At 28.6% G+C, this 13,601-nt stretch overlaps 1 protein-coding gene across 1 annotated transcript in view; it reads left to right on the forward strand.

Annotated features, from left to right (window-relative positions):
* Window positions 1-1,506: 1,506 nt before the first annotated feature.
* LOC121122805 (8-oxo-dGDP phosphatase NUDT18) overlaps window positions 1,507-13,601 on the forward strand; it is a 143,978-nt gene continuing 131,883 nt past the window's right edge. The window contains exon 1 of the mRNA XM_040717853.2: window positions 1,507-1,738. The gene's annotated coding sequence lies outside the window, so the exon portion shown is untranslated. The remainder of the gene's footprint in view (window positions 1,739-13,601) is intronic.

A 13,601-nucleotide genomic window follows, 5' to 3' on the forward strand; every position in this document is an offset into this window, starting at 1 on the left:
GATATTTGTTAGTAGATATGCCATCTCTCAATGTAACATATTTTTATATGACATTATCGCAGGCAATATTACACACACACACAATTTAGAAAATATTCAAGGCTCTAAATATTACGTATGTTGGTCAGATAATGATAAACATAAGCTCCAAAACCCATGAATAGAGTGAATTGATTTTTGAAATGTTTTTTTCTTTGGAACATTGTGTTGAACATAGGCTACCTTTTTCTACACTAAGTACCAATGCGTCCTAAAAGCGCCATTAAATAATTTTTTTTCTCAACTTTGCCACATTTGTAAAAAAACAATTTTAAAAAGCGTGGGAGAAGATAATTTTTGAAAATATTTTTTTTGGATACATTTTTTCGATTAACTTTTTTTTTTGGGAATAAATTTATTGATTATTGTAGCAATATTCAAATAATGCTTGAATATTGCTATTTTTCCTCCAATATTTTTATTGGTTTGAGCCACCTTTTGAGGAGGACAAAACAACAATAAATCATTCTCTTTAAAGTTGTATTCTAATATTCATTTTTTCAATTTTCCAATTGGTTTGCCAATTTTAAGAAAATACATTTTAAAGGCAATATTCTTAAAAAATATAACTTAGCTTAATTTTATTCATTTATTTATCAAAAAATAATAATTTAAACAATAGTCGACATATCTTTTGATAAATTTTGGGGTGTTTCAATCAAAACAAAAAAGTGTTGCAACTGTTCCCAATCTCTCCATTAATTATTAATTTAAAACTATTTTTCAAAATATTATTATAGATACAAAATTTTCATCGCTAAGTGAATTTAATCTATTGGCATAAAATCCATTATGAATTAATTGACCGTGGGGGAGGACAATAGAGGGCGTCCGCAGGATAATATTTGGGGTGTAGGAGGGATTAAAAAAAAAAATCCGAAAAATTAGAGGTTCATAAAAAAATTTCAAAAATTAAATTTGAAATATTAATTTTTTGGAAAAAAATCAAAAATCCCAAGGTATTCAAAAATTTCAGATTCTTACGAAAAAAAATTCAAAATCCACTGCAATTCATAATAAATTCCAAAAATTAAATTTCAAAGCCCCTCCAGCCTATCCCCGGCGGACGTTCCTTCAATAACTGCTCCTCTACCCTTTTGTCTCCTACGCTTATGCGTAAAAATATAAGTAAAATCAATTTTTGTGAAATTGTTTATGCATTTTTGTCAAAATTACCCATTTGTAAGTGCAAATCAATGACGACATGAATGGTGGACTAAGAGCTAGGTGGAATCCATGGCTTAATTGCCAATAATGATATTGTTTCCCATTAAAAAAAATCAACCAACGGATCATACGAAGAAAATGACGGCCTGTATTTATTCTATAGATAAATACATGCGTACTACCTCATATGTTGTAATCTTAAAAGCGTACGCTTTTTTTCCGTTTCATATGTATCGTGTTTCGTGTACATATAATTGTTTTTACTTGCTCGAGAGAATATTTTTTCATGATTGACGAAAAGGAATCAGTTGTGTTTGATTAGATATGAGGTGTAGTTGATGCCTTGAAATCGATTTTTTTTATGAAGATTTTAATTCTTTTAAATAATCATGTAGGCTGCTCCTGAGTGCTCCGTGTTGTGTACTCTTTCCCCCTTGGCAATCTTTCCAATTTCCGTCATGGATTGGATGTGCCAATGGATTAAATTCACTTATCAATTAAGAATTTTCTATATATCATAAACTTTTGAAAGGTAAGACATTTTGAAAAATTAGTTTAATTTAGTGGTGAGATGGGGACAGTTGCAACACTTTTTGTTTTGATTAAATTACCTAGAGTTATTTGATTCAGACACGCATTAGTTTATCACAACATACCCATATATATTTGCTATTGTTTAAATCTATTTAGAGACTATATCAAGCAGTAGTTCTTCCAGAAAAGACATATAAATACTACCTGTCAAATGTTGAAGCTGTCCTCATAGCCAAGGTTCGAATTTGAGGTAAGTTTTAATAAATTAGGCTAAATAATATTTTTTCATGAAGGTATAGTTATATAATTTAAATTTAAAATGTTGGATTAGTTATTAACTTTCAATATTTTTCTATAACATTTAAATAATTGGATCTGTATTATAGATCGGAAAAAGAATTCTCTCTCACTAGAGTTGTCCGGAAGATTATATATATATATATTTTTTTTTTTCTTGGGGGGGGCTGGACTTTTTTTTGAAAATAAATACTAGAAATAAATTTCTTAAAGGAAAAAATTGGAAAAATTAAATTTTTGAAAAAAAAAATCATCAAATATTATATTTATTTTGATATGAAATTTTTAGAGTAAAACTTCAAAATCCATAGCTATGAAAAAACTCAATACTTTGTTCACAAGCAATTCTATTTTTTGGAAAAAATTTCAACAATTCAACTTTAAAAACTTTTTGAATTTCTTGGAAAATAAATTCAAAAATCCATAGTTGTTCAGAAAAAATATAAAATATTACATTTTCGGAGAAAAATTTGAAAAATTCATAGCTATTCATAGAAAATTAAATTAAACTTTTTGGAAAAAAAAAAATCAAACATTAAATTTTCTATTAAAAAAGCCAAAAAACCTTATTTTGGAGGGGTCTACAATCCCTGCAGCTCACGTCCTTAGGACACCCCTGCTCACAAATCTCTGACTAACAAACATGTTCACTCTGAAGTGTAAATAAATATATGAAATAATAATAAAAATTCTCAATCGGTGAAAATTGCAATCCTTTTTGCAACTGATGGTTTCCAACTGAGTGTTGTAAATTACTTCTAATTTCTCCTCAATGAATGAGTGTGATTTTTGATAAAATTACCTCAACTCATACCAAAATTATCAATAAATTAAACAGAAAAAAAGTGAAAAACTGACTACGTTATTATAAAAATAGTGATCCTCAAATAATTAACTTTACAATTATTTACATTAACATATATTATATAATTGCAATATAAATTATGTTGCTCTAGTTTTTTGATGTTCAACAAAAGACTGTCCACATATATGAACTATGGCTACCTACAAATTTATTAAACTCTAACCATAAAGGGTGAAATATTCTTATTTACAGCAATTATTATGTTTCAATTTCTTCATACGACATCCAATGACGTAATGAACACTCATTAAATTTTATGTAATATTTTAATGTAATGTTTTTTCTGAAAGTAATATTTCACGTCATAAATTACTAATGAATGTTTTCACTATGATAAATAAAATAATCTCAAACGCAGATTATATAATTATTTAGTATCCTTAGAGTGACTTTGGCCATAGTACTGATTAGTAGTACCACTAATGAACGATGATATTTATAATAATTCATTACGTAGAGATCTTTAATGGAAGGGAAAAAAATCAAAATTAATAAGTGGCAAGTCACTGTTTGTGGCTCAAAAGGATCCTATTTTTTTGAGTTACTGACTACATACATTTGGAAAAGGGACTTTTTAAATATATATTGAGTACAAAGCTCTTGTACAGAGTTTCTTAAAGTGGATTCTGGGACACACTGGGTGCTCACTGACCGCGTCAGAGATGTTGCTAAAAAGTACATATTTTGACATCTAATTGAAAAGAAATTTAATATATCTGACGTTTCATATGGAAGTAAATTTGAATGAAGACATAAATCCTTTTAAAAAATATGAAAATATACAATTTAAAATTCACTTTAAATAAACAAATATGTAAAATGAAGAGTAAAAATCTGTCTCAAAAACACATTGTCAATAAAATTTCATGTTTACAGCCTGTTGAGGTCAGCGCGACTGCAGCGCCCAGCATATTGTAGTATTATTTAATGTCAAAATACATTTGATTCCACAAAGAGCAAGGAACAAGCCATAATCATCATGGATCGTTTTCTAAAAAGAAAAGTCCCACCTGAACTGAATATGATTGAATTTGAAATGGAGCTTCAGCCTATTTTACGCGAGGCTTTTGTCCACTTCCTCTGAGTCAGAACCAAAGGTCGCCAGGGTAGATACTAGTAAGCCTTAAAGAGAACATATAGTGAAAATTACTCTATACCCCCCCATTAGGTTAATATTAATGAGATGCATTTATTAAATCTTGAAAAAGAATATGTTATCATTAAGACATCCGTTCTTGTACGAGAATAAAAGTAAAATTATATAATGTTTTGTCTCTATTATATACATGCTATTTGCATTTAGGCTATGCAGTGTCATTTTTAATCATAATTACACTGGAGTGCCTTGATACACTTTTGAAAAGTGCCCTGAATGACAAAGTTTGATAAAAGCTGATCATCGATTTGAGATAATTTTTAAGTAAGAAATAAATCGTTGATCTAGATAAAAATAAATCTATTCTCACAACATTTTTATGTTTACTTTATAAATGGACTTATAAATGGTAATTGTTTGTTAAACAAAGGTTTGTGATACTAAGTTCTACTATTTATATGTTTTAAAATTAAGAATTTTAGAAAAATTACCTCCTGCTCCCCATACATTGTTTTCCATTTGGAAAATAGTAAAAAGATGGGCACCTTTTATCTATGTACGCTCATAAACTCTGAAAAAGATGGAGAGATGATGAAATCATTTATTATTTGAGTAGTCACCCTAGGCAAAATATTAAATCTACATACGAATGTCTTTGGTTGATAATCAACCTTTGCATTCATACATAGCCCTGTAAATAGTGAGGTAGATCTATTATACACAAAATGATGTCTGAATGATGATAATATACAGAAAGTATTCAGGGGCGTCCACAAGGGGTGAGCTGGAGGGGTTTACACCCCTTCCAGCCAAAATTAAGTAATTTTAGCTTTTTACTATAAAATTTAATTTAATTTTTCTATTTTTTTTCACAAAAAATTAATTTTCTGTGAAAAGTAATGATTTTTTGAAATTTTTTCTCCAAAAAAAAATTTAATGCTTTGTGAACAGCTGTGGATTTATGATTTTTTTTTCCAAAAAAATCAAATATTTTTTTATACAGCCGTTGTTTTTTCCCTAAAAATGGAGTTTTTTGTGTAAAGATATAGATTTTCGTAATTTTTCTTGAAAAAATTTAATACTTTGTGAACAACTATGGATTTATGATTTTTTTTTTCAAAAAATTAAGTATTTTTTTGAACAGCTGTTGTTTTTTGAATTTTTTTTACAATATTAAAATTTAAAAAAATATTAATTTTTCAATTTTTTTTCAAAAAAAATCCAAATCCTCCCTTCCCCCCACTAAAAAAATATATAAAATCTTTTCGACGCCCCTGGCTTACAAAAACCAGAATGCAGTAATGAAGATGTTAATTACTCTACTAATTAAACACTACCTTACAAAGTTTCTAACGGTATATAACATATTTAAGGATTCAACTATTAGAAAAATAAATTAATTATGTAAAAAAATAAATAATATTAAAACTTGCATACAGAAGATGTGTATTTATTCTATCTAGAATTAGAATTCTCCTTTAATTATGATTACTCACTTTCTTCTTATAGAATCATAACTACATAATTACTATTGTATATCTATATAATCATTAACAATGAAACTATGTACGTATATTTATATACATAATATTTCCCTTCATTGTGACAAATTATCAACAAAATAGTCATATTTAAACGTCACAACAGCTGCGAAATGAACCTCTTGAAAGTCCTATATGTGGATACATAAAAATGGTATTTGTATTTTGTTTTTTTGCCAGATTTAAAATACGTCGTTTACATTTTTGTATTAGCAACCTTTTCTCCAAAAAGAAACAGTGAAAAAACACAAAATCTGTTGGTATCTGAAACAAAATTATCAAGGGGCCGATGATCTCTTCACACTTATAGAGAATATTAAAAAATTGCAAGACTACGTTGTCATCAATACATGACGTCATTCAAAAACTACTCTCACTTTTGAATGATTGGTTTCGGCGTTCCACTGATGAGTGTGAGCGCAGGAAACATACAATTGATGATTACGTATGACGTAATTGTAAGAATTTCTCGCTGAAATTTATGGACAGATCATGAAGTCACAAAAACTATTTTTATAGCACGTTTTCATGTGATGTCACAAATTGGATGTCGTCCGTTTTGGGGCCTACACAACCTAGTTATTAATCTCTTAAAATCACTGATCTAATAATTTTTTGTCAAGGAAAATTCAATTTTTCAATAATACTAAAGAAAAAAGTGAACTATTGGATGTCAAAATGGGATCAAAAAATAGAAGGACTTAAACCTTACTGTCTATAAAAATATATACTTCATACGCCTTGCTTGATTATATCAACTGTAGAATTGATTCAAAATGTGTTATTACATCGTTACACAATCTTATTTCCATATTGTAGATAAAAATTTACTTTTAGAATAAGATATTTATTTAATCATCCTTCTCTTCTTGTACTAACTGATAAAAAAAAGTACAAATCTTGCAATTTTAAAAAATTAAGTTTTTTCGAATTTTTTTTTCAAAAAACAACAATTTTTAGGGATTTTTTAGAACATATCACTTTGATTTAATTCAAATATTAGTAGTTAACATTTCCCTCAAGTAGTATTTAATTCAATTCTAAAGCCATTTGATGGAGTTTTATCAAGGTTGATTGGAAGTTTATTCATTTTATGTAGTAAAAATATCAAATATGAGCCGCCGAGATGGAGTTATCTTTAATCATGATGCAATTTACGAGTTTAGTGAAAATACTCTATTATTAATTATTTTTTGTGGAGAAAAATTCAAAATGAAGATCCTGGGCTGACTCTTCCGTATAACAAAAAGTATGAGAGATTCAATATTTTGAAATAATGTGTAAAATAATAATTGAATTGGAACAAAGACGATAAAAAAATAGGAATCTGCTACAAATGATGGTCCCTTTTGCTAAAAATAAAACTCTTCAAGGACAGCGTCTGCCTTATCCATGGATCCAAAAGCAGACATTATTAAGTATAGTTCAAAATATATGTACATAATATACTATGTATAAATAAATATATATGCTTGTAGAAACCCGTTTCCAACCTTCGCAAAGTTTAACTCTGATTTTATATTATAGCATTCTATCTAGTTATGTATTTAAATATATGTATTGAAGGGAAAACGAAATAAAAATGGCGTATTTTTAAATTATATAAATTCTTTAGAGCATGGAATATCTTCGTACAAGGTACATAACTGCCCTGTCAACACAAAAGCAAAATAGATTGATTTTTCTCTGAATTGAGTATAACTAGCATTTATTGCATAATTATTCAAAGAATAATTATTGTCCATTTCTAGCGAAAAATGATTCTGATTCATCCCTTGAAGGCGTAGCAAATTGGATTTACAGATTCAAAAGTTCATTGTCACAATTGCAAAAATAGAAGTTGATAAAAATAATATCTGAAAGGGACAATTGATTCAAAATGTGTTATTATATCGTTACACAATCTTATTTCCATATAGTAGATAAAAATTTAATTTTAGAATAAGATATTTATTTTATCATCCTTCTCTTCTTGGACTAATTGATAAAAAAAGTACAAATCTAGCAATTTTAAAAAATTTAGTTTTTTTCGGAAAAAAACTTCAAAAAACAACAGCTGTTCAAAAAAATATTTTCAAGCAATTGCTTAGCTTGAACGGTATTTTTTCCCATCAGTAGTAAAATTACTACTGTGTAAGCAGTGTAAAATTAAAATACAAAATCGTTTTTGATCTATTGTTTTAAAAATAACAAAAGTGGCCTCACACTAAGCACAATAAATCACAAACTAATGAACAGATTGTCATGAAATTCTGTTGACTGTCTTTTGAAGGTTGGTACCAACTGAAAATGAGGTGAATTAAAAAAGTGAGGCCCCGGACTCTTCAGCTCATATGTTATAATGTGGACAACAAGTGTTTTTTAGGCTTCATATAGGCTATACCTCATTCAAATTCAGTATTTGAAAGTTTCATAACATATCAGAAACATCCACAATACCATGGATAATATCTGATTTAATTTATCTCATATTACCCCATTCAGACATTTCATATATTTTATTATCTTAGTAAAAAAGGGTTCATCATAGAATCTAATACTAAATACTACATAATTTTCCACGTTGTATTCTATGCTTCACAACAAATTTAATCCACTAATAGAGTGCAGTTAAAAAATGATAGAAAAAAAGGTAAAAATAGTCAATCTTCTTCACATAGGTGGTGCAATTAGCTTGAATGAAATAGGGCTGAAAGATGATGTCATTTACTCTCATATGTCAAAACAAAGTGAACCTAGAATGCATGTTAAAGTGTATATTAGGATGTTTCCTATTACCCATGGGCCATATTGCCCCTATACATATACCAAAACCAAAGTTGTATTAAAAAATATGTTATTACATTGTGTGGACAATAAAGTAACTTTTATATTTGCAAAGATATGTTTTTTCTCAATTTTTTTCGTCCTCAATCCATGTTGAATAAAATTAATTGCTCAAATCAAGGCATTTCCTAGCAATTTTCAGTATCTAAGTATTTGATTTCATTTAAATTTTTTGCCTTTCATTGGCATCAAGTACTATTCAATATAGATATTAATTACTTTTTATAACTATTTTATAAATTTTTCTCAATATTTATTGGAACATTCTTCATTATAATTAATATAAATATCGGCTATGAACATCAAAATGGTGGCACCTTCAATTATGATGTGATTTGTGACGTCAGTAAACACATATACATATATACATGATGTGTACAAGTGACGATTTTGTACAAGTTTAATCTTGTATAAGCAAATTGCTCAAGTTGCATAAATAAATGAGATATATGAAGGGTTATTAGTACTTGGGTTGAGGATTATACAATCATTGAATACTCCATGGATTATTGATATATCAATAGTTATTATATAACAGATTAATGCTGTGATGTTTAACTGTTTTAATACAAATTACTAAAGTAGAAGTATTCTGTGTTACATTATAAAGTTAAAATCCTTTCAGTTATAGTACTCACAAATACATAATAATCATGTAATTTTAATAGATCAAAATTAATGATAGTAAGAAATAGTCATTGTTAATTAGAATGACCAATGTTGCCATTAAATAATGCATTCTGAGACTAAGAAATTGCAACCTTTGCATACATCGCAACTTTTATTTAACATATTAGGTAGGGGAAAACGTAATTTCGTACACCCTTTTTTTACTAAGTATATCTTGTTCATTATTGGTCACAGCGGATCATATGATAAAGTGTTGTGAAGGTGTAAGTGTATGCTACAAATGTTTTTCAGAAATCACTGCGCTTGGCCAGTTTAGTCGTAAATTATCGAGCGTCAAGTAAGAAGGTCTCAAAGGAAGAAATTCGCCATTTCTACTATCTAATAGTAGTAATAGATGTAACTGTCGATGACAAATGGATCACTTACGTCAATGTCAAGTAACAGAGCTCGTTGTCTAAAGCCAAAAAAACCTCCCAGACAGTCGTCAGCCAGGATTGACAGGAAGGTATTGCTGTGTGTTTGGTGGGACTGTAAGGAAATAATCTAATATGTGCTGCTCCCCTAAGGCCAAATGCTCAATTCTGCCTTCTACTTTGAGCAACTTTACGGTTTGAAGCTGGAGAGTCGAACAGAAGCGGCCAACATTGATGACTAGGAGATAACAAGACAACTCGCACACATCTTTGATGACGTGTCATAAGCTCCGAGAGTTGGAGGTTCTTATATATTCATGAGAAGGGCATTATCAAGTTAAATTCTCGTTCGGAACAAGTTATTGAACTGAATAGGGGTATACTTGGCTTAAATCGGATGATTGGTGGCACTTCTTATGAAGCATTGAAATATAGCGAAAAATACGAAGTTATTTTTTCTCCAACCTAATATATGTACATATATGTATAAATATTTTATGAAAGTGAGCTACCCCTACAAGTACTTATTTGTTGTTTTAGATTAAACCAATAAGAAAACAAAGTAAGTTTGTACATATTTGGTAGTTTAATGCGTAGATCACTTGAACTACTTGTTTTTTCTTATTTTAATTGGCGTGGGTGCATCCACCCTACCTACTGTTTTCTCCTCACTCTCTCCTTCATTTTGAATAAATTGACAAGTTAGTTTACATATGTGAGTATATATTCCTTGGATTACGAGCAATACGTTAAGAGATAATAATTAATATTTAGGTATATAGAGAGATATTGGTGGCAATTGCAACACTTTTTGCGTTTGGCTCCTTTTCTTCGACATGTTTTGACTTACACTTAGACTGGACAATACTTAAATACGGGGTCCATCAATATAAAAACAATATTGGACAAAAATCAAGAAAAAGTGAAATTCCCAATTTATAATTTTACTTCATAAATATATGCATAGAGCCCAATATTTCATAGAGATGATATAGTCAATTATAGGATCTTTATTTAATATTTGTGAGGATTCTTAAAGATACTTAACAATTTTAGCTATAGCTTCAGGGTCCTCCGCAGGGGGTAGACTGGAGGAACCCCCCTCCCCAAATTAAGAAATTTTTTTCCAAAAATTTAAAAAATTGAAAGTTAAGTTAATTTTTCAAAAAGAAATTCAAAAAAATTTAATTTTTTCAATTTTTTTCCAAAGAATTTAATTTTTTTAATTTTTTTCCAAATAGTATAACTTTTTCTGAACAGCTGTGGAATTTTGAATTTTTTGAAAATATCTATGGATTTTTTGAAATTTTTTGTGAAAAAATTTTAATCTTGAAATTTTTTGTGAAAAAATTTTATATTTGAAATTTAATTTTTAAATTGAAAAAAAAAGTTTAATATTTTGTGAACAGCTGTGAGTTTTGCAATTTTTTTAAGAATAACTATAGATTTTTGAAATTTTTCCAAAAAATTAATTCTGTTTGAATAATTCTGGATTTTTGATTTTTTTTTTTTAAAAAATGTAATTTTTGGAGAATAACTATGGATTTTAAAAATTTTTTTCCAAAAATTTAATTCTTTGTGAATAAATTTGTATTTTGATATTAAAATAAGAAAATTCATTTTTCAAATTTAAAAAAAAAATTTAATTATTCAAATTGTTTTGCACAAAATTTCAAAAATTAAACCAAAATTTAATCCTACAGACGCCCCTGAGTTTATAACCTTTATTTGAGTTAAAAGGATTACATTGGCCTTAATATACCCTTTCAGCCATAAAATATGCCAATTTTTCATTGTTTTAATATGACAATCAATTTTACCTACCATAAGTGGAATTTGCGGTGCCTCCAAACGTTTAATAATAATTATTTGCAAATAAGAATCTACGATTATCCTTCAAAGAATACAATTGTAATCCACACTTATTTTTGAAAAAAAAATCATTCTAGCTTACTTTTGTGTTGACAAGCAACATATGCCTGCTATTGTGTCAATCCATTTAAATGTTATATGAGTTTTATAATAGTTTGTTCCATCTAAAACTACCGAGTTTGAGTTAGAAATTAAGAAAACTTCACTAACTAATATTTTTTAAATAACTAGGCCTTTCAATTATGATTAACTTTAATTTTATTATAATAGCGGATCGAGATTTATATAGATAAATTACCCTTGACAAACCTCTTCAGGGTCCTAGCCATAAAAATAGACAAGGTTATTTAGATTGACCATGTTTTTATTGCAAAAAAAGATGATATGTGTCTTGGTTTTGTTTCTTTTTTTTTTATTTAAATTCAATTTTCTTTTTTAGATTATGTTTTACACTGTTTTTAAAGCATAAAAAAAGGTCATTTCTTACATTTGTCTTCGGACAGCGTGTAAAAAGAGGAAATATGTCCGAGGATAAAATAACTGTTGGTCATTTTAAGGTGGGGGGAGGCAAAACTTGAAGTAAAGTTTAATTACAATTTTATCTCCGTTATTTCTAACAACGAGGTTTCATTACGCAACCAAACAACAGCTGAAATAAAAAAAATGAAGGAGTTTGGTTTTTATCCCAGATCTCTAATTGTAAAAATGTCGAAACAACAATAAAAAAAGGCAACATGCGTGTTATATATTCCGCACGCACCGGTGTCAGTGCCGATAAGGCTGCAAAGACTGTCGGCATCTCCATCTGGACTGTCTACAGTATCAAGATGTACATTACAGCTTATCCAGCCAAGAAAAAGAAAAATTGCTACAAGAATATGGGGGACTTCTGGTCTCCTCGATATGGTCCTCCTCTAGCCCTCACCTCCACCCCCTTGACTTTACAGTTCGGGATGTCTTAGAGAAGAATGTATTCCATACCTCTCATACAAATTATTATTATGCCATGGAGACATCCTTTTTTTTGTCAAAAGCAGTCAATCTGTTCGCTGGAGTGCCGAGGCTGTCATTGCTTGTGAAGGAGGAGATATTGAATAAAAAATATAGCTAAATATAGTATTTAAACATAACACGAATTGGTTATTGGTTGTCTTTTAATGAAAGTCACGTTTTTCGTAATTTAGTTACGACACTGTAAGTTTTGGGTTTTCACTCTGTATTTAAAAAAATGTGCGAACTTTGGATTGTTCGCTGAAATCTTTTCCTCCCCTAAAATATCACTCGTGGAGTATGCAATTTTTTCCCTATCTTAAAATTAACCTTGTTACTTCAATTAAAATGTGAATTTATGGAGGTGTTGTGGCTATTCATAGCATCTTCAGCACTCTTAGTCATCAAAAAGTATTTTCGTATTTGGGGAGAAAAAAATCACATGGTCATCGTTTATGAATTAAATTTTTCTACCTATAACAATTCATTAATAGGTTTGAATAAAAATTGAATTTTGTCAATTTTTTTAATTATAAGCTATGAAACAAGTGGAGGTCATTTTTTTGTACGTGCGATATTTCAGACTTGTCAGGCGTAGTTTGCTCACTCCTGATCTAATAGCTTTAGAAATGAGAAGTAGAAAGACTAAACACCCGTTGGGTTCTAGATTAAATTTGATATTAAATGAATATCTTGGCTGGAAAAGTGTATAGTTTGACAAAAGAAAGTTGATTGTTTAATATATATTTTACAATAATTATTGTCTGATATTTGTATTCGTGTGGCAATGAATTTTGTTAAGAAAAAAAAAAAAAAAAAAAACACACACACACATAAATTCTTCCTTACTCGTGGACATAAAAAAACCAATGTTTCATTCATTCATTTTTTTTCTATGTCGAAATAATGTGTATCTTCATATATTTATACTTATCCTAGGCAATTTAATGGATCTGATAACAAAGTAGATATGTGGTGAGTTAACACGGAAAACAATCTAGAACAAAAATAAAGAAAAAAGAAGAAAGGTTTTTATATCTGATACAGGGTGCAGTAAAATACAGTTGTAGTTCGAAAAGGCGTTAAAACAAGTTTTAAAAATAAGAAAAATGTTCGTTTTATTTCAATTTGTTATTGAACATTCAATGTTTTGTTTTATATACTTTTGAAAATCATATCAGATAGGTGAATTACCCAATTGTCCATGCACCCAAGTTCCGTATTTTAAAACACGGTGATTTTTTTTTTTATTTGTATTTCTCTTTCATTAAATTTTCGTTGAAAGGATTTAAAAGTACAATTTCTGTATCCGAAAGGATTTTTGGCAATAT

The sequence above is a fragment of the Lepeophtheirus salmonis genome, chromosome 8 (genome assembly GCF_016086655.4).
Source record: "Lepeophtheirus salmonis chromosome 8, UVic_Lsal_1.4, whole genome shotgun sequence".
Classification (NCBI taxonomy): domain Eukaryota; kingdom Metazoa; phylum Arthropoda; class Copepoda; order Siphonostomatoida; family Caligidae; genus Lepeophtheirus; species Lepeophtheirus salmonis.